Source organism: Diabrotica virgifera, chromosome 7, assembly GCF_917563875.1.
Source record: "Diabrotica virgifera virgifera chromosome 7, PGI_DIABVI_V3a".
Lineage (NCBI taxonomy): Eukaryota > Metazoa > Arthropoda > Insecta > Coleoptera > Chrysomelidae > Diabrotica > Diabrotica virgifera.
This window is the reverse complement of record NC_065449.1, coordinates 1,607,190-1,633,557: the sequence shown is the minus strand read 5'-3', so window position 1 is coordinate 1,633,557 and position 26,368 is coordinate 1,607,190. Positions and strand designations below refer to the sequence as shown.

The 26,368-nt window shown below is 32.5% G+C and overlaps 1 protein-coding gene across 1 annotated transcript in view; it reads left to right on the top strand.

Moving 5' to 3' along the window:
• Positions 1-1,317: 1,317 nt before the first annotated feature.
• The window catches only part of LOC126888352 (max-binding protein MNT-like), a 73,334-nt gene continuing 48,283 nt past the window's right edge, over positions 1,318-26,368 (top strand). Inside the window, exon 1 of the mRNA XM_050656525.1 lies at positions 1,318-1,755. The gene's annotated coding sequence lies outside the window, so the exon portion shown is untranslated. The remainder of the gene's footprint in view (positions 1,756-26,368) is intronic.

The window sequence follows — 26,368 nt, the reverse complement described above, 5'->3', positions numbered from 1 at the left end:
CAATTTTAATAGAAATGGGCGCACCAATGCACCTGGTGACACTTATTAAAAATCTGTACCAGTATAATATAGCGACAGTACGACTAGATCAGAAGTTCTCAAACCAATTCAAGACCGAGAGAGGTGTTAGACAAGAATGCTTGTTGTCACCTGACTTATTTAACATTTATGGTGAACATGTCATGAGGATGGTTTTAGAAGGATGGGCCGGTGGAATAACAGTAGCTGGTAGCAAAATCTCCAATTTAAGATTGGCTGATGACACTACACTTATAGCAGCAAATGAGCAAGAAATGTTTGATCTTCTGCGAAGAGTTGAGTACGAAAATACGAAAGCAATAAAGCTGGTCTGAAAATCAATAAAGCTAAGACAAAAATAATGGTGGTCGACAGATTCGACACTATTCAACTGACTAACATGTTACAGGAATATCAGATAGTAAACACCTTTATCTATCTCGAGTCTAGTATGGTAACGATGGTAACTGTGAAGCAGAAGTTCGGAGACGTATTGGTATGGAAAAAAATGCGATGAGTAGCCTAACTAAAGTTTGGAAAGACAGATCTATTTCTCAAAATATCAAGATGAGACTGGTGAATGCCCTTGTATTCTCAATATTTCTATACGGAGCAGAGACTTTTACTCTTCGCGCATGCGAGCGCTAAAAAATTGATGCCTTTGAGATGTGGTGCTGGAGAAGACTGCTGCGCATACCTTGGACAGCTCATAGGACAAACGTTTCCATTCTAAACGAACTCAATATTAAAAAAAGGCTGTCCACAATATGTCTGCAACGAATTCTGCAATTCTTTGGTCACGTGGTTCGCAGAGGTGACGACAGTTTGGAGAGATTAATTGTTTCTGGAAACGTTCTGGGGAGAAGATCAAGAGGACGATCACTAACTAGATGGTCTGACCAAATTAAGAACTCAGCTGTAAACTCATTCTGCGAAGCTCTTAGAGCAGCTGAAGATAGAGACCAATGGAGAAACATTGTTAGGAATATCGGAAGAAATCACGATCCCCAGTAATGGGGAAACGACAAGAGAGAGAGTATGCCCTTATGCCCTCTTTGTATTCATTTTCCTTCTAGCTTTGAATTTCCTTCCCTGTTTCATCATCTGCAATATTTTATCCGTCATCCATTAATATCCATTCTTGTGTAAGGAATAATGAATTCATTTCTACGGACTGCACTGCTTTTTCCATATCGCCGCTGCAACGTGCCAACACAACAATCGAAACGCACTCGATTCGTTTCGATTCCTTTATCCATCATCGAACAACAAAACGATAAGCTCGCTCACACCAACACAACAGCTTGTACGCCTGTCACTTGATAATCCACGTAAAATTTCCATTCATTGTTTTGCGGCGTCCGTTGCGTTGGAGCTGGAGTGTCTTTGTGATGGTTTTTTCTTGTTTTTAACTCAACCAACCCTCAACTCCGGTCACCGTCGTGTGTAAACTTTTATAAACATCGAGACTCTTGTGTAACCCTAAAATCTACACACGACGGTGGTCTTCGCGCATCTTATTGGTCGATAAAGCAGCCCAGTGCACGTGATGATCCCGTAGAAACTAGAAAGTACAGAGAGAGGACACGACACACTTTACAACAAGAAAACGAACTTTTTAACTACAAAAATTCGCTTTTGTAGTCATTTCTCGATATAAACCTCAATAAAACGTAAACAAGTGAAAAAGTGACAATCCCAGATAAATATTCGACGAACCTCTATTTAAATCAGGAGGTAAGTCAAAGTGAACTTATTTTACTGTTTATTTTCGTCGTTAATATTCTGTATTTAACGTTATTTTGCGAGATTTTAACAAATGGGGTGTTTTCTTTACGGGGCATTGCCCGGGCCTGAGTCCGCGTGACGTTAGCATGTGCGCTAACGCTATTGGTTGAAGTCCTTTCTCTCCAAGCTTTATTCTTTTGTTTATTTTCGTTAGCGAAGCTGTTGCTCTAGCTTTTTCTTGGTTGCTAAATTACAACTATGCCGTTTGTGATACATTCGATAATGCGAATGTCGTTGTCTGATGTTTATTCAGGCAAAATATAGATTTTGCCGTTATTTGTGATCTGACACGTTGTATGTGTATCGACGTGATCGACAGCGTTGCCAGTTTTCGGACGTCTTGCCACTCCTTGAAAAGTTGATTTTCGCTCATTTTTCTTTAAATATTTGCGTTTTTCGGGAAACATTCGGTGCAAAAATCATTTTTATAGTCATGTTACCTAATCCGTTTATTAATTTTGTTATCCGATACCAAATAATGAAGGTTTCTTTGTTTGCTTCGAGATGTAATGTCCTTTTGTAATTAAGTAGGTGGGTTCTGCCTATCTACTTACCTAATTCCATTTTTTTATATCTATAGTTATCATACTAGATAATAGATTATCTTCTTATTTTTTCTGATATTTATGGCATGACAAAAATAGAAACAATAGACTTAGTACCCCTCTATTGCCCTAACAAGTTAAAAGTACTTTTATACATAGGCGTAGTAATTAACTAAACAGAAAGGACATTAAATATAATACCAGGTCCTACAAGGTCCAGGTTGGATAGTCCTACAATAGATTGGGAAGTAACTTTAGTACCTAATTAGGAAAATCAGCAAAAAACCCTGTTCGTGACTTTGAATAATCCAGGTAGGTATTTGACAACTTTTTTAGTTATTGTAGACCTATAGGAAGAAAATCTACCTACTGTTTTCTGCCAATAATTGGGAGCCGTTTTTAATAATTAATAATTTAGTGCAAAAAACGCGATTTCTTTGCACCCCATTACAATAACTACACTTCTCCAAGAAATTAATGCACCACCTTAAAAATGAATTATTTTTAATGTCTCGAATTTCATAAACCTGTTGTCCGATTTAAGTGATTTTTTTAATATCTTATAGCCTTCTTTAACAATTACGCTGTAATAATATTGTTGTTAGACAGGTAAATTGTCATTGTATACCGGGTGTACCAATCAAACTGTTTTTTCTTAAAGTTCGTTGGACCCTGTGGAATATTCTAGCATTTATAAAATACTAAAATTAAAACCCAACTATAGCCTCGTCGAGAAGGCAAGATCAGCTTTCGTCAAAATGAAAAAAATCTTTACAGCCACGATATAAAATTGGAAATAAAAGTTCGTTTACTAAAATGCTACGTATTCTCCGTTCTTTTATATGGCGTGGAGTCATGGACCTTAACTGAAGCATCACTGAAGAGACTCGAAGCATTTGAGATGTGGTGCTATAGACGCATGTTGAAGATTTCCTGGATAGACAGAGTTACCAACGAAGACGTTCTACATAGAATGGGTAAAGAGCGCGAACTAGTTGTAACCATAAAACGTCGCAAACTGGAATACCTGGGCCATATAATGCGCAATGAACAACGATATGACCTATAGACCATTTGTAAAAATATTAGTACATTTGGACGTTGAGAGGTGACTCAAATTTTTTTGCAGGAATTGCTTGAAAATAACTCAAACAATAATATTTGAGTTATCCTCCCTATCAAAAAGGTCCGGAACATTGTTTAAATAATTAAAATGTCAAAAAATGAAGGAAAAACTCGATTTTTTTCTTCGTTTTTTGTTTATAACTTTAAAAGTATTCATTTCCGAGAAAAGTTGTACTGACATAAAAGTTGCGTAATTAAATTTCCTACAATATAAAAATAGTTAAAAATTTAAAGAATAGTCACCCTTGTTGCAAAATAGCAATAATTGCGAAAAAAAACATACAAAAACAAGTATTCGCATTTTACGTTTTTCAACCATTTATGCTACACTTAGGACCTTCATATTTCACCCAGAAAAACTTTATGATACAGTAAAACAATACTGTAAATTTCATTAACATCGATTCAATAGATTTTGCAAAATAAATTTTGAAACCCAGCTTTCGCAAAAAAAATTCATTTTTTCAAAATGTTACAGGACTGAAAATAAAGCAGATAGCAAGTTGAATTTTTTTTTGCGTATAGAAGTGTACTCTAAGTTTCATTTGCAATTTACAAAATTAAAATCGATTAACTACCACGGCGTCAGGATTTTTTTTAAAATAAACTTTAATTATTGGTGCTACGCGCAGGACAGCGGATAGTTTGCCTGATTGGGCATTCCAATGACCTTTGATAATGATTGATACATTTTAATTTTTATTACATTTCGATATAAATAAATAAATTTGTTTATTGCAAAATAAAAACACATACTCTATCTTTTGAAATCACTTTTTTTAGCAAAATCTTTCTTTGTCCATATATTTTAACTTAGAGAATAAAAGTTTATTATTTTTAAATATATGCAATTGTTTAAACAATATTTCACAAACAATAATAACATTAGTTTGATTTTTGTGGAATTAAAATATTAAAATACAACAAAATATAGAGTAAGAAAATAATATATTAGATAAAGATTGGAAGAAATTTTGGTGAAAATCAACTTGTGTGTGAAACGAACACCGCTGTACTGCGCGTAGCACCAAAATTAATGTTTATTTAAAAAATTTCCTGACGCCGTGGTAATTATTCGATTTTAATTTTGCAAATTCCAAATGAAGGGTACAGTACACTTCTTTAAGCAAAAAAAATTGAACTTGCTATCTGCTTTATTTTCAGTCCTGCAACATTAAAAAAAAAATGATTTTTTTTACGAAACCTCGATTGCAAAATTCATTTTGCAAAATCTGTTAAACCGATCTTAATGAAATTTACAGCGTTGTTTCACTATAGCATAAAGTTTTTCTGGGTAAAATATGAAGGTCCTAAGTGTAGCGTAAATGGTCGAAAAACGTAAAATGCAAATACTTGTTTTTGTATGGTTATTTTCTCAATTATTGCTATTTTGCAACAAGGGTGACTATTTTTTTAATTTGTAACCAATTCTGTATTGTAGGAAATTTAATTACGCAATTTTTATGTCAGTACAACTTTTCTCTGAAATGAACAGTTTTAAAGTTATAATCAAAAAACCAATAAAAAAATCGAATTTTTCCTTCATATTTTGACATTTTGATTATTTCAACAATGTTCCGGACCATTTTGAGTGGGAGGATAACTCAAATATTATTATTTGAGTTCTTTTCAAGCAATTTCTGCAAAAAAATTTGAGTCACCTCTCAACGTCCATCTCAAAACACATGCGCCCTGGACTACTACTTCGGGCCATACTTCAAGGTAAAGTGCATGGGAAACGAGGTCTAGGACGAAGAAGAATATCCTAACTGCATAACCTGCGAAAATGGTTTAACTTAACCACTACCGGACTTTTCAGGGCAGCAGTCAACAAAGTCAGAATAGCCATGTTAGTGTCCAACATCCGTAACGGATAGGCACCATAAGAAGATAGCTTAACATTCTGTTTTTTGCTTCATTCCCTTATGTTGAATAATAAAAAAGTTAGGTATTTTAACAACTAGCTCAGTTTTTCATCAATACAGAGAACTTTATAAGTATGGCAAGCTTTAAGGGGTAATTCTGGCTGAAAATCTGATGACAGTTTACTTTATAAACGTATATCCGCATATGCTTTGTTTACGAGATAGGATGTGCTGAAATTTTTCTTACATTCTGACGATTTATTTATTGCTCTAAACCGGTTGAGATAAGCAACTGAAATTTGATAGGTTTTAAGAGGTAGTTATTGCGCATTGTACAAATGTTCACCATTGCACGCCAATGGTGAATATAAAATTCTTAATTGTATGTCAAAAAATGCGCAATAACTACCTCTTAAAACCTACCTACCAAATTTCTTTTGCATATTATCAACCGGTATTAGAGTAGGTAATAAATAAATCGTCAGTTTGTAAGAAAAATTTGAACACCCCGTATCTTTTAAACGAAGCATTTGCGGACATAAGTTTAACAAGTAAACTGTCATTTCTTTTTCATGTAGTACCCTTTAAAGTTTGCCGCACACCCTGTATTGATGAGAAACATGGCTAGTTGTTAAAGTACCTAATACCTAAGTTTTTTATTATCCAACATGTTTATTTATTAAACAAGACCTGTTGGACTTCATTGAGTTTTAGGTTAAAATTTGCTAATTTTTCGTTGCTAGACAAATAAAAATACTTTAATAACAATAAGTTTTGACTTATTTTATGGCACTCAAAATTGTGTGAAAGGTTCCTTAAAACTCACTATTTTAACCCTAATTTTTAAGGTTTTCCCCCAGAAAAAAATTCATGCGCCCCCCCCTAGGGGCCCTCGGTCCTGGATCCTAGATTGGGAAGTAAATTTAGTATTATTAAAATTATACCTACCCCAGGGAAATAAGCAAAAAGAGACCCTGTTCGAAAGTTTGAATAATATGACAACTTTTTTAGTGTTAAATTTTAAACCTATAGGAAGAAAACCTACCTATTTCTTGCCAAGAGTTCGCGTCCGTTTTTTAATTATTACCAATTTAGTGCAAATAACGCGATTTTTTCGATTTTTTGCACCCCAATTAAAAGCTAAATAGTTGACATAAAATTACAAAATTTAATTTTTTAGAACATTAAAAAAGCTTTAATATGGCGATTTTTTAAAGTTATAGAGTCAATTTGTTGCTTCGCAAATTTCATAATAATGAAAGTCGTTATTTGTTAATAACTATGGATGAAATTAATCTTCTTTTTTTGTCAATTAATTTAATTTATAAACAATTTTTGTCCACCCTGTATAAATAACCATGTTAATGTTTATATTAATGAATAGAGAATTGAATAACCTTTCAAATGAGCTCTAGCACACGATTCCTATTCTCATTAAAAAAAATGATCGATTACGTAATCACGCTCAGATGGATGACGTCACTAGTATGATATATATGCCAAAAAATCACAATTTAAAAATTAAAATCGACCTGTTTCGAGATTTTTTCTTAAAGTCGCCGACGAAATAACGAATTTATTCCATACATTTGCACCATACTATTATATCTACTGTATAAATTATTGTATTTAAAAATGGTAGAGATTAATTTATAAAATAATCTCTAGGTACAATATCGCACCTTGTGATTATGATAATGATAAATACTATTAATATAATAGGTCTGGATCCCGCGTATGAAAAAAAAGTTGGTTAATAGCAAACTGAAAATTTGTTAATAGCTTAAGGGTGTCTAGTCGGACAAACTTTGATATATGGGAACACTGGAACGGGGGAAGTTTTAATTGTGGAACAGGTTAAAAATTTGGAACGGTCAGATCACGAAAACGTCACATGTATTTTGTACGACAGAACTTCCATTTATTTGTTACCCTTTCATTAAACTCTCAGGCAGAAATCAGACTGCTATTTATCACCTGTCATAATTCCTGTCATTTGACATGTTCTACGTGTTCCACTCATTATAATGCCCATTTGGTGATAAATAGCAGCCTGATTTTTGCATGAGAGTTTAATGAAAGAGTAACAAATCAATTGGAAGTTCTGTCGGACAAAATAAATGTGCCGTTTTCGTGGTATGAGCGTTCCAAATTTTTAACCTGTTCCACAATTAAAACTTCCCCTATTCCAGTGTTCCCATATATCAAAGTTTGTCCGACTAGACACCTTTAAGCTATTAACAAATTTTCAGCTTGCTATTAATCAACTTTTTTTTCAAACGCGGGATCCAGACCTATAATGGGTGTATTTTGACGCAAGAAATACTTATTTTGCAAAACAGCGGTACTATAATAACTTTTATTTGTACTATATTTTACACCAAAAATAATTGATTAGATTTGATATCTATATTTTATTTTGTGGGAATTAATCATTAATGTAATTAAAAATATTTTAGTTGCATATATGTTTAATTCCCAGAAAATAAAATAATTAAAAAATATCTAATCTATGAATATATATCTTTACACGCTTACGCGCCCAAAAATACAGAATTTAATCAATGATTTTAATTTTCCAATAAATTAGGTGCTGTATTTTCTAAAAAGTCGAGATAATTTCCATCAAGAACACCTTTCCTTACATTGCTTCAATCCTTTGTTATGTTTAGTTTCTTTTATATGTACTTTTATATCAATCATTTTCACCAACATCTTCATCAAGTTCAAGGAATCATAGCTATTCGGAATAGCTAGAATTCATAGCATTCAAAGGCAACCATCATAGCTATTCCATTTGACATTTCATTTGATGTATGTACCTTCATCCGTACCATTATCTCAGGTTGCGCAGCCGTGATATTCTCCGTCTTCCTATGCTTCTCTTTTCTGGGATCTTTCCCTTTCCCTGCATAATCAGTTTGAGCAAGCTAAATTCCTCTCTCCACGTGTAATATGTAGTTATTTCAGTTCTCGTTATAGAGGGAGTCTTCTTCTTCAAGTGCCATCTCTGCGACGGAGGTCGGTAATCATCATAGCTATTCGGATTCTAGAGACGGCTACCCTGAAAAGTTCATTTGATGTACCGGGTGTTCCAATAAGAATGGCTCTCGGCCATATCTCAGGAACCGTTTATAGTACAGCTTTGAGAAAAAAAATATTTATAACAAAAGTTGCTTCGGGAAAAGCCTGGAAATCATTTTCATAATTGTAGGTCCACCGCTAGAGGGCGTAATTGAATACCAAAAGTTCAAAAATCAAAATTTTACAAAATTTACCTAATGAAGGGGCACTGGAAATTCAATCATCGTATTCCTCATAAACTTCTGCGCATATTTGATTTCACAAGTTTAAGTCTACCTTTGCAAATAAGAGGTGGGGGTGAGTGGGAACCTTCTTATGAAAAAATGGCTGTAAGTCCGGTTCTGCTAAATCGAATTTTGCATACTTGGCCTGGTTGAAAACAGCTCTTTTTCGTCAATGTAAGTGTCTTATTTTCGAAATAGTCTAATAAAAATAATATGCAAGCTAGGAGGCGTTATTTAATTATTTTCAGAAATCTAGTTTTCTTTGGAAAATATTAAATTCAAGTATGCACTTTTAATCCTGTATTACAAAATTAGACCAAATTAGCAACATAATACCGAAAACCGCATGTCAATACCTTCTTTCTATCTCGAGATATCTTAAGAAATGTGTAAATTTTAACCATAACTGTTACTGTCACCGGTAAACGAGTTTAAGGAAAAGTAGTGTGCTATGGAAAAAACAAATAAACATTTTCCAGATGTAAACGTATATATTTATTTAAAATAACAATAAACAAACAACACCATAAAATATAACAAAGAAATAAAAGCAACTACTTACTTAGTGACAGTCTAAAGTCTAAATGTTCAAATTGTTGCCCATCATATTCGATGCAAGCATTTACTCTTTCAAGAGTAGATTGAACAGCAACAGATTTAACTGTTTTAAACTTTTATTAATTTATGGGGACGGATTAAAGACCTTGTTTTTACCACTAGGACCACTATTCGAGAAAACATGATCTAGAGAATACGAAACGCCATTCAAAGCATTGCGAGAGCAAAAATTGGGACTGCTGTTCAATCTTCAATCTTCTTTTGAAAGAGTAAATGCTTGCATCGAAAATGATGGGTAACAATTTGAACATTTAGGTCGTCACTAAGTAAGTAGTGGCTTTTATTTATTTGTCATATTTTATAGTGTTGTTTGTCTTATTGCTGTTTTAATTAATTATATACGTTTACATCTGGAAAACGTTTATTTGTTTTTTCCATAGCACACTACTTTTCCTTAACCTCATTTACCGGTGACAGTAACAGTTATGGTTAAAATTTACACATTTCTTAATATATCTCGAGATAGAAAGAAGGTATCGACATGCGGTTTTCGGTATTATGTTGCTAATTTGGTCTAATTTTGTAATACAGTAGAACCCCGATTATCCGTGCTCCTCGGGACCGGAGGTGGCACGGATAATTGAAAAACACGGATAATCCGAACATGTATTTCTTATGTATAATACATATATACGTATACACATACGTATGTACCTACCATAAAAGATACCAGAAAAAATAAATCTTTCATTACGAGTCTTTCTTTTGTCATATAGAGTTTCCGTCAAGTGATTAACGATGACGCTATTTTGATAAAACCTCAAAAATGCAACTTGAGTAATACAAAATCATAGCACGGATAATCCGCACCCGGATAATCGGGGTTCTACTGTACATGATTAAAAATACATACTTGTATTTAATATTTTCCAAAGAAAACTGGATGTCTGAAAATAATTAAATAACGCCTCCTAGCTTGCGTATTATTTATTAGGCTCTTTCGAAAATAAGACACTTACATTGGCGAAAAAGAGCTGTTTTCAACCAGACCAAGTATGCAAAATTCGATTTAGCAGAATCGGATTTACAGCCATTTTTTCATAAGAAGGTTCCCACTCACCCCTACCTCTTATTTGCAAATGTAGACTTAAACTTGTGAAATCAAATATGCGCAGAATTTTATGAAGAATACGATGATTGGATTTCCAGTGCCCTTTCATTAGGTAAATTTTGTAAAATTTTGATTTTTTAATTTTTGATATTCAATTACGCCCTCTGCGGTGGACCTACAATTATGAAAATAATTTCCAGACTTTTCCTGAGGCAGCTTTTGTTATAATTATTTTTTTCTCAAAGCTGTACTATAAACGGTTCCTGAGATATGGCCAAGAGCCATTCTTATTGGGACACCCGGTACATCTGTACCATTCTCTCAGGTTGCGCATAGCCACGATATTCTGCGTCTTCTTATGCTTCTTTTTCCTTGAATCTTTCCCTGCATAATCAATTGGAGCAAGTTGTATCTCTCTTAATATGTCCGAGATATTCCAATTTTCTTGTTTTGATAGTATTCAAGATTTCCATTGCTTTATTCATCTTTCTCAGAATCTTTCCTTTTTTTTTGTGATATTGCTGGTCCGGAATAAGAATGACGTAACTGCAAAAGCCAAATTTCTCAGGAGAGCAAAAAAACTATTTTTAAACATTTAAAATAGGGATTGAATGAGGAGTAATCGTCTAGGAGCATCAATATGGCGTTTATTGTTACAATGATGGCTTTTATTTTTATCCCTTATGGTTCGAATTTCATTATCTTAATTTAGTCCCCCCATTTTAACCCTTTTTACAGTTGCGTCATTCTTCATCTAAAATTATTTAAATATTTAAAACAGTAATTAAATAAAGAGTAACCGTCCGGAGTATTGGTATGGCGTTTATTGTTACATTGATGGTTTTTAATTTCATCCCTATTGATTCGAATTCCATTATCTTAATTTAATCCCCCATTTTCAACCCTACCTACAGTTGCGTCTTTCTTTGATCTTAAAATTTTTCCGTACAAGAAAACTATTTTTAACTATTTAGTAGGTATGACGTTTATTCTTACAGCGATGGTTTTTATTTTCATCCTTATTGGTCCGAATTTAATTTTTTTAATTTAGTCCCCCCATTTTCAACCCTATTTACAGTTGCGTCATTCTTCATCTGAAACAAGGTCTAAAATGGTGCTTATTTCAATAACGACGCAACTACCCTGTAGGGGCTCAGCACATAGTTACAGTTGCTTTTGTATCATCTGGACACAGTATTTTAGAAGTTAATTACGCAATAAATAGGAATTGACAAAATTTGCAGTTACGCCATTCTTATTTCGGACCGGCTATATGTTTTGTCCACAATATTTTCAGAATTATTTTATGTACTTCCAACTGAAATGATTCTCACCTTGAAAGTCCAAGCTTCCACTCCATAAAACCAAGTCTAGAAAACGTAGCACCTCGCTAACCTAACTCTTAGCTTTAAGTTTAAATTTCTTGCGCAGATCACTTTTCTTGATGGTTTTTGATTTCCTGGAAGTAATTTTTTGTTGTAATCATTGTTCCAAGATATGCATATTGGTCTACTCGTCCGACATTGGTTCCGTTTATGAGGAGATTATCGTTATTTATTTGCGTTTTATATATTCTCATAAATTTTGTCTTATTGACGTTGACTGTTGACCGTATTCTTTCGTACAGTCCTCTATTCAACCATTTTAACAAATATCTCCGTACTCATGTTATCGTGTTAATCAGCCAATTTTGATTTTGACGAAAATTCAAGATCCATTACATCAACAAAACCATGTTGTCCACCGGAATGCAATGTATTATTGTCTTTCCCTCAGTATTGGTGAGTTTTATGGATTTTATCCTCTCGTCCTGCCACGCAAGTTGCGAGTTGCTTTTGATACTAGTACTCTTATTTGATATTATTTTCGTGTAAAGGATTCTTTTGAACTCTGAAAATGGTCTTTATATTTGTATCTTTGTTTCTGTGTAATTTTATTTATAACAAATTGTACTCAGTCTATTATTTCAAAGTTAAATGTTCAATGTATATTTCTTTGAACTTCTCGACTGGTGACATATGTTTTATTAACATTTATTACGCCTACACATACATGTGTAGCTAAAACTGAACATCTCTTGAGATAATCAAAAATATTTTAAAAATACAGTCTATACGGGTATCCTTCTTAAATATAATATGCAAAATACTTTATATCGAAAATATAGTTTGTATTCTGTATAAGAACGTTCCATATTTGGAAACAGTGAAAAAGTAAAAATTGTAATCACCAAAAGCTATCAGTTTAGAGAGAATAGTAGTTGGTGCTCTATTTATTATTCTATAATTATTGGAAGATGAAAAATATTCTTCGGAAATTGACTTCTAAAAATAGGTTAGGGTATTCTTACAATCATAAAATAATTTATAGAGGTTTAAGTTTTACGCACATGAATGCTTTTATCCTGTTTGTCCTCCGATCACATTTTATGATGTGATTAGACTTTGACACTCACCGAAATACATATGTTCGTTCTTGGAATTTCTTGTAGTATAACTTGTAGTATAAAAATTATTCTAAACCACAGACCCAATGATTAACCAATATCTAGGTATATGTTACTACAAAAGCTATGTATTATCTGATTATTATGATTTAAAAATACTGTCGTATAAGTAAAAAATGGTTATTTTTCGGCCAGGAGATTATCTTACTTTAAACTTTAAAAATCCGCTATCACAAAATTCACAAACATTGTTTTTTTGACCCCTTATTTGTGTCCACCTAGCGGACAAAACGCGCACTGAGTTTTGAAAAATCTGCTTCACTTATTTTACCAGAGTTCTATATCTAGTTTAATATTACTATCTACATCTGGACTCAATAAAAAAATACACAAAAAACCCGTATACTCTTCTGACCATTACCTCAAATCTTCCAGATACAATTTACAGATACAAAATACAATCATATATATCTCAAAAGCATCATCAACCATATCCCAAAAGCATCAATCCAAGGTTATTTCTGAAGGTGATTTGACTTTCTTTTTTGATGAACGGTTTAAAAGGCCATCGCGTACATAATTCGCAAATATTTTACGGCTATCCCTACTTTTTCTGTCTTTACACGGCAAATTACGTGTAGTAAAATTCACACTGGTATGGATATGTAAACATTACTAGAACGTCATTCTACTTGACAATGTCATGATTAACTTTAAAGAGATGGCTTTTGAATGTTCTTGGATAACTGTTATTTGTATAATTGCAAATTATTAATTCAGTTAATAAATGTGATTATTTCATTCATAGGAGATTATGACCAATAGAAAGCTACAAAAATCCAAATTAAATTGATAATTTTTGATAATTTCCCGTCGTCAAGAATATTACGTCAAATGCCCTTCGTTGCTATGAAAAAATACATTCAGTGACATTAATGACGATTAATGTTTTAAAAATTATAAAAGTGATGACTTACAACCGTCAAATAATATTTATAACAACTTTGTGTTTAATTGTACTAATTTGTACTTACATAAATAAATTACAATAAAATTTTGATTTTGAACAGTTTTATTCATGAAATAATCGCAACAAATTGCACTCGATCTCTAAAATTAATATAGAATGTTTGGCCTCGTGACTCTTTGACATAATTTCACTCGCCTTCGGCTCGTGAAATTAAAACTGTCAAAGTGTCACTCGGGAAAAATTCAATAATTTTAGAGCTCTTGTGCAATTACTACTGATATTTTTTTCACTAACTATGTATTCAGTGATTGTAATAATTTATATGTACAACAAAAACTAATACTCAATCGAGAAAAGAGGACAAGTGTTAAAGTGATTTTTTAATAATATATTGTTACTATGGAACGTTTACAATTTTGAACATCTTTAACAACAAAATACTTAGATCACAGAATATATTATCCTGATGTATTCTCTGCTTGGATCTTCCACAAATAATACACAATAAATAACTTTTTATTAAGTTCACGTCTTAAATCAATCATTTATCAAATACACTATTATATCAACATTATTTAATCAACAATTCAAAATATTCCGGATGCCATGTCAAATATTTAAAATTGTCACTGTCTGATGACAATATGCTGACAATATTCTATTCGACTGAATGCGTTGTAAGACAAAGATAGATTTGGAAAATATTACCACGGACATTGTGGTTATTTTTTTCGAATCCTGAAAAAACCAATAAATATTTTTGAAAAATTTAAACGCAGAATGAAAGACTAAATTATTACCGAGGGCCGAAAGTCCCTTAGAATAAATAAAAAGTTTATTTTGAATGAGATATTTGAAATTAAAAATCACACTAAATTTTCTCTTAGTTTTTCACCCCAGTAACTTATTAAAATAAACATTATAGAAGTTCTCAGGGACTTTCGGCCCTCGCCAATAACGTAATCTTTCATTCTGCGTTTAAATTTTTCAAAAATACTTATTAGTTTTCACAGGATTCGAAAAAAAAAATGAATCCCCATTTGAATAGCATTGCAGCCGAAAATACGTACCCATCCCCTTAAACATAGAAAATTAAACGATTTATTATGAGTTTCATAAAATATTATAATATTTCAGATCCATAAATAAACATGTATGGTTATTTTATAAATTATTTATTAAATAACGACAGCATATGCAAATTGCCGCTTTTACAATCTTGTTTGGTTTGTATAACGGAAAATGGGAATCGAGTCTACACCATAACCGTTTTAATTGCTAGAAAATTAAGACAGATTCATGATCATCTCCAAACAAGACAGGTATTTTATTTTTAGCATATTCTTACCCTTAATATCGGTAACTAAATCCTACTCAACACAAGAAGCATTTGCAAGAGTTCTCTTTGTTTAAAAATCAATGCAGGCTCCTTAATTTTACCTTTTTTTACTGTCAAGAGTTGAGTCACTTCTCCAGTGAGAAGGTAGATTTACAATCCTGTGTTGAAACTTGAGAATGTTCTGTATATTATTCCGATATGAATTTCAGGAATTTGGAATCCTATTTGGAATACAGACATAGTATACACTAATCACAAAAAGTATCGCATAATTTTTACAACAGAAAAAAAGTTTTAAAGTAATTTTTTATTTTTAGCAAAATGTTATAATACTCGTCTATATCCTTTAGGTGTCTACAAACCCATAACGTTGTAAGTTTGAAACGTGTTTTTGCCGAAAAAGAAACTAAACAAAACGTTAATACGAGAGAATATTTATTTGGACTTTTGTTTTCGAGAATTTGATCTGTACACTATGTTTGCTTGATTTTTCAATGATGAAGTGCATTTTTACAGAAAAAATAAGTAATTTAACATCAAAACAAACAACCCAAATCGTAGCTTTAATTTGGAGATGGACGATCGCAGCAATATGTTGAAGAATGAGATAATTTGGATTTGGAGTACATACGGTCTCTGATAAGGATAAGAAGCCTTCCACAGAGAATGAGGGACGTCATTAGAGCCAGAGATGCCAATACCAGATAATGTTCAATTTGTTGAACTTGAAATTCCTTATTTCATATATTTCTATTTTTCATTTTTGTTCAATAATTGGTATTTTTATTTTCTTGGCTTAGTCTTTGATTTTTCATTTTACTGGAATAAACTACTGTTAAATTATTCCTACGTTTCATTCTAAAAAATACGAGATAAGTATTAATAAACTCTTATATGTACATGTATGCGATACTTAAACCTTTTTTCTGTAATGGTGAGCAAAAAATCGAAAAAAGGATATTTTTAACACTAAATTAAGTAATATTAAATGAAACAACGCTGAAATTTTTCAAGAAAATGTCTAGGTTTTTTTTTAAATAGGCCTATAATAACTACAAAGATTTCAGATACCTAGACAAGGTGAAAACGGCGGGTTCTTTGGAGAAAATATTCCCATGAGATTTTTTTGCATAATCACATTCATGAGACATTCCAGAATAAGATTCAAGAAGACGCCCACGGGAAAAGTGGTCCAAATTGTTTTTAACATTTTTTTTTTTTAATCAAATTGCAAAAATCAATATTTTTGGCCGGAACAAATTTTTTTTAGGTTTTTTGGACCATTCTGGATAAAAATGGTCTCTTATAATTTTTCTCTAAAGTTAATCGTTTAAAAGCATTTTAAAATTGAAAAAAACGAAAAATGGCGATTTTCAAGGCTTAATAATTCAATTAAAAGTTATTGCTATGAAAGTCAGAAAGTGACTAAATCAAAGTTTAAAGCCCCTCCTACAAGATCCTGAAGAAATTTTTGTCATTAGTTGATTAGTAAGCTGTTATTTTTAAGTAAAAATAATGAGCGCCATGCACGTATTAGGCGGCCGTCCATGATGAGTGCGAAAGAGATGCCATTCAGGCAGTTCAATGGCGCATCTCACTCGCACTCACATTTACAGCCGCGTCAATACGATCCTACCACTCATTATTAATAATTAAAAATAACAGCTTAGTAATAAATTATTGACACAAATTTTTTCAGGATCATGAAAGGGGGGGCTTTAAATTTTAATTAGTCACTTTCTGACTTTCATAATAATCATTTTTAACCGAGTTAAGTCTTAAAAAATGACCATTTTTGCATTTTTCAAATTTTAAATTGCTTATAACTCGAAAACGATCAACTTTAGACAAAAATTACAACAGACCTTTTCTGTACGGAATGGTCCGAAAAATCTAAAAAAAATTTGTCCTGGCCGAAAATATTGATTTTTGCAATTTGATTAAAAAAAATAATGTGTGTGTACTTTGTACGCACGTAAGAAGTTATACCTCTACTACATATTATGTGATTTTTAAGACAATATCAAAAATTTAAAAAAATAAAAAATAAAATGCACACAAACACATTGAAAAATACCACAAAGAAAAAATGATTTCTGAACGATAATAATTGTTGGCAAAAATTTTAAATACGCATTTTCTGAAAAAAAAAAAATTATATAACAAATATACTTACACAAACTGGAACATGAAGTAAAAACCACTTCTATGTAAAAGGTATATTTACTAAAAATTTTTAGAATCCCAATGGATTCAATAAAATGAGTTCATCAGAACGTTTTCAAACCTATCGGTCCATCATCAGTGATTTGAATACTTGCAAAATAGCCCCAGAACCAAACAATGGTTGTGATTATAAATAAATCTACATTATGTTGAAATAAATTTAAAATGGCTAAACGCCGATGTTAAAGGATTAAACCTCTGGGAACATGGTGAAACTCTACCCGAGGACCCAATCAACCATCTTCGGTCAACGATGACTACTAAGTCTTAGTCTAAGTCACTTAGTAGTCATCGTTGACCGAAGATGGTTGATTGGGTCCTCGGGTAGAGTTTCACCATGTTCCCAGAGGTTTAATCCTTTAACATCGGCGTTTAGCCATTTTAAATTTATTTCAACATAATGTAGATTTATTTATAATCACAACCATTGTTTGGTTCTGGGGCTATTTTGCAAGTATTCAAATCACTGATGATGGACCGATAGGTTTGAAAACGTTCTGATGAACTCATTTTATTGAATCCATTGGGATTCTAAAAATTTTTAGTAAATATACCTTTTACATAGAAGTGGTTTTTACTTCATGTTCCAGTTTGTTTAACTATAAGGTATACAGCCAATCCAGGGAACTACCCCCTTTTTAGTAAATATACTTACAATCATAAAATGCATAAAAAAATAAAAACTTGCATCGGGAATCGAACCCGTGAATTTCGGGTCGCTTTGATTCGTAATCGAAGCCTAGACCCACTCGTCCAATTCCACATTATTTGTCATGTGGAAAAATAGGGTAACTGAACGTTTTACTGTTTGACAGTTGTTTTGAATATAATTAAATTATGTAGTTTAAATTTTGTGGAAGAAAATATTAAAATATAACAAAACAGTAAGAAAACAATATATTAGATGAAGATTGGTAGAACTTTTGTTGGTAATCAAATTAAGTATGTAAATCAAAGCATTACATACCTACTAGATAAATAAATCTACGCCAAAAAATCATAATTTAAAAATAAAAATCGGACCTAATTTGGGATTTCTCTCTAAAATCCCCATTCTTGAGAAAATAAATGTACAGTAGAGCGTCGATTATCCGAACGTCGATCAACCGAACGACCGCTTATTCGAACTATCGACTCCCGCGTCCCGCACTCGAATACCGAGCAAGTGTTAGTAATTGACGCTTAAAATATCTTCAATTTTCTTCAATATTGTATCCAAAAATAATTATGTTGCGAAGACTGCACTTTTTTGTTTAGTTGCTAGTTGTCATTATCAAGATATAAATAAATATGTAGGTATATAAATATGGCTTTTATTCACTTGTGGATAAATATGTATGACTATAAATATGTATCAATATATTGTAGTTCGATTATCCGAACAATTCGGTTTTCCGAACACCTATGTCCCCCAATTAGTTCGGATAATCGACGCTCTACTGTATTTCAACCTAATCCAAATGTATAATTACAATATGATTATAATAAAAACTACTTAACAAATTAGAATGAGTTTTCCTTGTCCAAAATAGTCCAAAAGTCCAAAAATATAGGTATATGAAAACTATTTAAAAAGGTAGTATAGCTATTAACTAACTTTTGTTTGTTGTTTCATTTCACACAAATTTTAAAACGCAACAACCATAAATAATCTAACTACAGCTGTGCCACAGCCGCCATATTGAATAATTTTTGACATGTCATTTGAACATCCAATCAGAACAAAGTTATAATGCGCATGCGCCGGGATCATAGGTTTTAACATATAAAAATTCACCCTCATATCGCCGGTAAAGAAGTATAACTTCAAAAATTGTTAAAAAAAATTGGACTACTTTTCGCGTGGGCGACTTCTTGAACCTTATTCTGGGGTGTCTCACGAATGTGATTATGCAAAAAAATCTCATGGGAATATTTTTTCCAACGAACCCGCCGTTTTCGCCTTGTCTAACCTGGATAGTGATGAAAATGTAATGTTATTATTAGATATTATAAATTCATCAGTTCAGAAGTACGTGGTAAAAAATTTCAAAAATAAAAAATAATGAATTATAATAAACAATTTGCATTATTAAATGTAAATACAAAACCAACTGGTATTTAATTAAATATTCATAATATTTAATGTTTTATAATCTCTAAAGCTCTAAAAAAGCAATTATTATAATTCAATAAATAGTAATGTACAGTTCAATATTATAGAGCAAAACTAAATAAAATATTATAAGAGTAAAATTGTTTGCCGAATTTGAGGTTCTTTCGCGCGAATGTTATTTCGCGGAAAATAATTTCAATTTTTACGGGAGGGGAGATGAAAGTAGCCCAATTCAAATTATTTTCTCGAGCTACCCCAGTTTAAAAAAAATGAATGTTCTACATGGCATAGAAGGCGAGATATTGCAAATTTTTCCAGTGTGCCTCAATTTTCCATTCTAAAAAAAAGCTCGGATAGTTTTCGCCTAAACTTTATCGTGGTATTTTATGAGTACGATCACTTTAACGAGTTAAAACTTTTTACACCTTCTCTGTATATGCCATCTACAAACTGGACATAAATCCGTTAAATTTTAAGTTGCAAGTGTTTTTCAAACGTTTTTTCAATAACAACTTTGAAAAAATGTTATATTTTTAATATCTTACTTATTATTGAAGCTTCAAAGAATCTATTGCGATCTGCTAAATACCTCTAGAGTAGGGTGACCAAATCATAAACTTGAAAAAAACGGGACACATCCAAGAAGTAGTGGCGCACCTAGAATTTTTCTCTGGGGGGAGAGGGTTGGTTGGGCGTCGAATTTTTTTTGTATTGTTTGTGAAAGACATGTTATATTTTCCTACGATTTGTTGTATATTTTTCATATGCCCTGGGGGGTTTAACCCCCAAAACCCCCCTGAATGCGCCACTGCCAAGGAGGGTTTGGAGCGATACCCAAACAGGTAGGGGAAATTAAAACATGGTCTTTTAGCTAATTTGGGACCTATATATCCTTTTCAATTTACTTTTGAATGTGTAATTTACGTACGATCAAGACTGCGAAGCAGAAAACTATAAAACTCCGCCAGAATGGCATGGATCAACAATCCGTCAGAACAAAACAGAGAAGAATACAAAATATCGAGAAACAAAGCCAACTCAACAAATAAAAAGGAGAAAAATGACTGGTTTCGCTGGAGGATATTGAAAAAGACAGAAAACTATCAAAAGTCAAAGCAGCGAAAAATACGCCCAGCATTAAAACAAGAGAACTAAAAAAGCAAAAAAGAAAAAACCTTGTTTGAGGACAGACAGATCAGCAAAATGTGGGAAGAAAATTACAAAAAAATGGTATTCACTGTGAAGGAAATACACTGCGATGAAGAAGTAAGGCCGTACAAGAACGACGAATAAAAAATTTTCACAGAAGATGAAATAACTGTGGAATAAAATACGGAGGAAGAGAATTACGTAAAGGAATAAACCAGCTAATACAACAAATATGAACAAAACAGACTACCAGCCGATTGGAACGCAGGTATTATAGTAGGTACCTATACTTATATAAAAAAGGAGATCTAGAGGAGTGCGAGAATTACAGAGCAATAACTTTATTAAACAACACATATTATATAATTCTAGAAAATATACGAAACATAAGACATAAATCATGCACTGAACGAATATTAGGAAAATACCAGAACTGGTTCAGACCGGGGGAGGTCTACGATTAATTCCATACATACAGTGGAGCAAATAATTCAACAATCGAGAGAATACAACAGAGAAATGCACCTAATATTCATGGATTTCAAAAGCACTTTTGATACCACCAATCGGACAAAAATGATGGAGCAGCTAGAGAATGTTGGAATCCCAGAAAAATTAAGACATATGCTAACAGTGAGCCTAAAGAACACCAGAGCAAGGATCAGTTTCAACGGAACAACTTCTAAGGAGATTAATGTACACAAAGGCGTGAAGCAAGGTGACTCTTATCTCTCCGACAGTATATAATCTGATATTGACAATATCAGATATTGACATAATCTGTAATCATGAGGATGACAAACTTGCAAACAAAAACATTATTACAAATCAACTTCAAATAGTCACATATGCAGATGATTCAGTCATCACAGCGAAGACGAAGATAACACTTGCAATTGGAAAATTACATAAGGAAGCGAAGAGAATAATAGGACTAGAGATAAACCAGCTCACAGCAAAATACATGACGATAGGGAAAGATGAGCCAACTCAGAAATATCTAATAACACAGAACCATAAATTTGAAACTGTGAAAGAATTCTGAAGGACAGAAAAACATCTACACGGTAGAAATCTGCTGAGAAGCAAGGCTCTAAGTATAATATGAACCTATATAAGACCTTAATAAGACTTGGTGTTACATATGGGATGGAAACAACGAAGATTAACAAGACAGAGGAAGGTAGCCTTCTGAAATTTGAAAGAAAAATAATGAGAACAATACTGGGCCACCATGTAACAAAAGAGGGAGATATAAGTATGAAAACAAATGCAGAAATTGAAAAATTAAAGAGAGAAAATATAGTCAGATAAAAAAACTCAACCCAACGCAAATACGGGACATTTAAGCGTCCCGAGATACTTTTTCGGGACTCCGGGACAAATCGTTAAAAAACGGGACAATCCCGTTTTTATGGGACGTTTGGTCACCCTACTCTAGAGTCACTGTTAGGCAACTACAGTTGTTTAAATAATCACTTTCTGGGGTAAACAAATTGAATAACTTACAAAATATTTGGTCGATCCAGCTGAGATTTAATACACTTCAATAACTCATTAATTGCCATAATTTCAAGTACCTAGTTATATTAGACGTCATAATGCAAAAAACAAAGTTATTAACATTCATAAATTACTGTCAAAATAAGGTTTTTTTAAATTAGGTATCTGGGTCAATAATAATTTGTTTATGTATTTTAATTTACAAACTTGCAAACTTTTATTTGAACCATTTTTGCCTAAAATATAAGAAACGTTTTATAGGTAAAAAATAATAAAGTAAGAACTAACTAATATGGGTTCCACTATAATATGCGGTCTACCGTCGCGTTTCTGATATAGCATGTGGTCTACATACCAAGGGATGCCGTGTATAACCTGTGTTATATTACAGTAACGGCAAAAAAATCTTTACAAAGTGAATAAAACGCATCAACCAGAAGAATGGACCGTGATGGTCGTGACGTCAAATCAATGTTGGCTACTCTGAAAAAGGTTTCCAAAGAAAGCAAACAGCTGTCAGGCACACGTGGTTTTTCTAGCAAAGTTTTATTTTCGATTTCATAAATGGAATATATTGCTTGTACGATAGTTAATTTTTACAAAATGGTAATGTGTTGGGTACCCGATTGTAACCACTGCTCATAGAGGAGAATTTGCTAGTCTTTTAAGTTTCCGAAAGAGACTGAATTCAAAAACAATGATTATCATTAGATATTGTAAGTACTGCTGCAATGCTATTCAAATGGGGATTCATTTTTTTCGAATCCTGAGAAAACTAATAAGTATTTTTGAAAAATTAAAAGCAGAATGAAAGATTACGTTATTAGCGAGGGCCGAAAATCCCTTAGAACTTCTATAATGTTTATTTTAATAAGTTACAGGGGTGAAATACTAAGAGAAATTTTAGTGTGATTTTTAATTTCAAAAAGCTCATTCAAAATAAACTTTTTATTTATTCTAAGGGACTTTCGGCCCTCGGTAATAATTTCGTCTTTCATTCTGCGTTTAAATTTTTCAAAAATATTTATTGGATTTTTCAGGATTCGAAAAAAATGAACACAATGTCTGTGGTAATATTTTCCAAATCTATCTTTGTCTTACAACGCACTCAGTCGAATATAATGTCAGTCAGACAGTGACAATCATGCAGTGACAATTTTAAATATTTGACATGGCATCGGGAATATTTTGAGTTGTTGATTAAATAATATTAATATATAGTGTATTTGATAAATAATTGATTTAAGACGTGAACTTAATAAAAAGTTATTTATTGTGTATTATTTGTGGAAGATCCAAGCAGATAATACATCAGGATAATATATTCTGTGATCCAAATCCAAGTATTTTGTTAAATCCATTTTAAAGATGTTCAAAATTGTAAGCGTTTCATAGTAACAATATATTATTAAAAAATCACTTTAACACTTTTCCTCTTTTCTCTATTGAGTATTAGTTTTTTTTGTACATATAAATTATTACAATCACTGAATACATAGTTAGTGAAAAAATTATCACATTTATTAACTGAATTAATAATTTGCAATTATACAAATAACAGTTATCCAAGAGCATTCAAAAGTCATCTCTTTAAGTTAATGATGACATTTTCAAGTAGAATGACATTCTAGTAATGTTTACATATCCATACCAGTGTGAATTTTACTACACGTAATTTGTCGTGTAAAGACAGAAAAAGTAGGGATAGCCGTAAAATATTTCGGAATTATGTACCCATGGCCTTAGTTTTAATTAACTTTTTTTTGCCATTATACCAATTAATCAAACGCAGATGATTTTTAAAACAAAATAAAATTACAAATGATTACACAATCCACATGTATAATAGTGACATATCTTTGTTTTGTTTGGAAACCTTTTTGACGTTTTGACGTCACACTATCACGATCCATTGTTATTTTAGTTTTACAAATTTCTCACAAGGGTTTGCACACAATAATGACAAGCAACAAAGCGTTTGTACGCTAAATGTTTATTACTTGTGAATAAATATTTTTTTTTTAAATAAAAATGTATACCATTTTTATTCAGTTGCAATGCGAAGGCAAAACAATCTTATTTTTCACTTAGAACAGGGAGCGCAGTCCAGCACTGTGAATCTACGATTTTCGACTCTTATTTGAGTCATCGTCGGAGAGACGTAGGCCTGCTGCTCCATACTCTAAGTGACCAACATCGAGAGTTCATCCCCCACACCGCAACTGACGTGAATGGATTAGGTGACTAGCGTCATCTGTCAATTGAAAGGCAAAGTTTTTCAATCCTAATAGCGACATTAATAATATTGAAAAATATTAAAAATGTTACTAAAAGATTTTTAAATTGAAAAGTTATTGGTCCATTTCCCTGGTGACACCTCCAAGGCTTCTACAATATGCAAGCCAGATGGATGCTGCAGTGAAGACAAAAGGGAAGGAATTCTACACTATGCAATTCACAACCCCCGTCTGCAGCTTGGTAAAGTTCCAACGGAAAATGGACCTAGTTACTCTATAGAAGTAATACTAATATAAAATAAAAATGTATAGGTACCATTTTTATTCAGTTGCAATGCGAAGGCAAAACAATCTTATTTTTCACTTAGAACAGGGAGCGCAGACCAGCACTATAAATCGACGATTTTCGACTATTATTGGAATCATCGGAGAGGCGTAGGCCTGCTGCTCTCTGCTCGAAGTGACCAAACCATGAAAGTTTATCCCCGCATTGCAACTGACGTGTATGGATTAGGTGACTAGCGTCATCTGTCAATTGAAAGTTTTCAATCCTAATAGCAACGTTAATAATATCGAAAAATATTACTAAAAGATTTTTAAATTGAAAACTTATTGGTCCAATTCCCTGGTAACACCTCCAAGGCTTCTAAAATTTGCAAGCCAGATGGATGCTGCAGTGAAGACAAGAGGGAATTCTAAAAAGTTGCAATTCACAACTAATAAGTTTTCAATTTAAAAATCTTTTAGTAATATTTTTAATATTTTTCAATATTATTAATGTTGCTATTAGGATTAAAAACTTTACCTTACCTTTCAGATGTCAGATGACGCTAGTCACCTATTCCATACACGTCAGTTGCAATGCGGGGATAAACTTTCATGGTTTGGTCACTTCGAGCAGAGAGCAGCAGGCCTACGCCTCTCCGATGATGACTCCAATAAGAGTCGAAAATCGTCGATGCAGAGTGCTGGACTGCGTTCCCTATTCTAAGTGAAAAATAAGATTGTTTTGCCTTCGCATTGCAACTGAATAAAAATGGTACCTATACATTTTTATTTTATATTAGTATTACTTCTATAGAGTAACTAGGTCCATTTTCCGTTGGAACTTTACCAAGCTGCAGACGGGGGTTGTGAATTGCAACTTTTTAGAATTCCCTCTTATCTTCACTGCAGCATCCATTTGGCTTGCAAATTTTAGAAACCTTGGAGGTGTTACCAGGGAATTGAACCAATAAGTTTTCAATTTAAAAATCTTTTAGTAATACAGTAGAACCCCGATTATCCGTGTGCGGATTATCAGGGCTGCGGATTATCCGTGCTATGATTTTCTATTACTTAAATTGCATTTTTGAGGTTTTATCAAAATAGCGTCACTGTAAATCACTCGACGGAAACTCTATACGCGGAGAGAGAGACTCATAATGAAAGGTTTATTTTTTCTGTTGTCTTTTTATGGTAGGGCTAGGGCTATATCTATGGATATACGTACATATGTATTACAATAAGAAATAAATGTTCGGATTATCCGTGCTTTTCAATTATCCGTGCCAACGTCAGGTCCCGAGGAGCACGGATAATGGGGGTTCTACTGTATTTTTAATATTTTTCAATATTATTAATGTTGCTATTAGGATTGAAAACTTTACCTTTAAATATTTTTTTCTACAAAAGTTTTCTTACATTTTATTATATTCCGCAAATCCTTCAGGAATTTTCAGATTGCGATCGGCATACTGCACAATATAATAGATATGCACAGGTAGACCGCATGCTATAGTAGTACCCTAATATGTCCCTAATTGTATATTTGAGCAGTATCATAATCTCGTCGCCATCACGAGTATTTGATCATAAATCATACATTCACAAAAATGATATTATGTACCTACATACAAATTAAACAGACATGATGCAAAATTTATTCTCTTCACAACAAAAAATGCATTATCAAAAATCAGTTGCAGCAATGGAAATGATAAAAAAATATACATACATATTTACATACCATTCATAGTGGGAGATGATGGGTATCGTTGCAATGTTGCCAACAGATCAGACTTGTACGCCGGATAGAGGTATTTG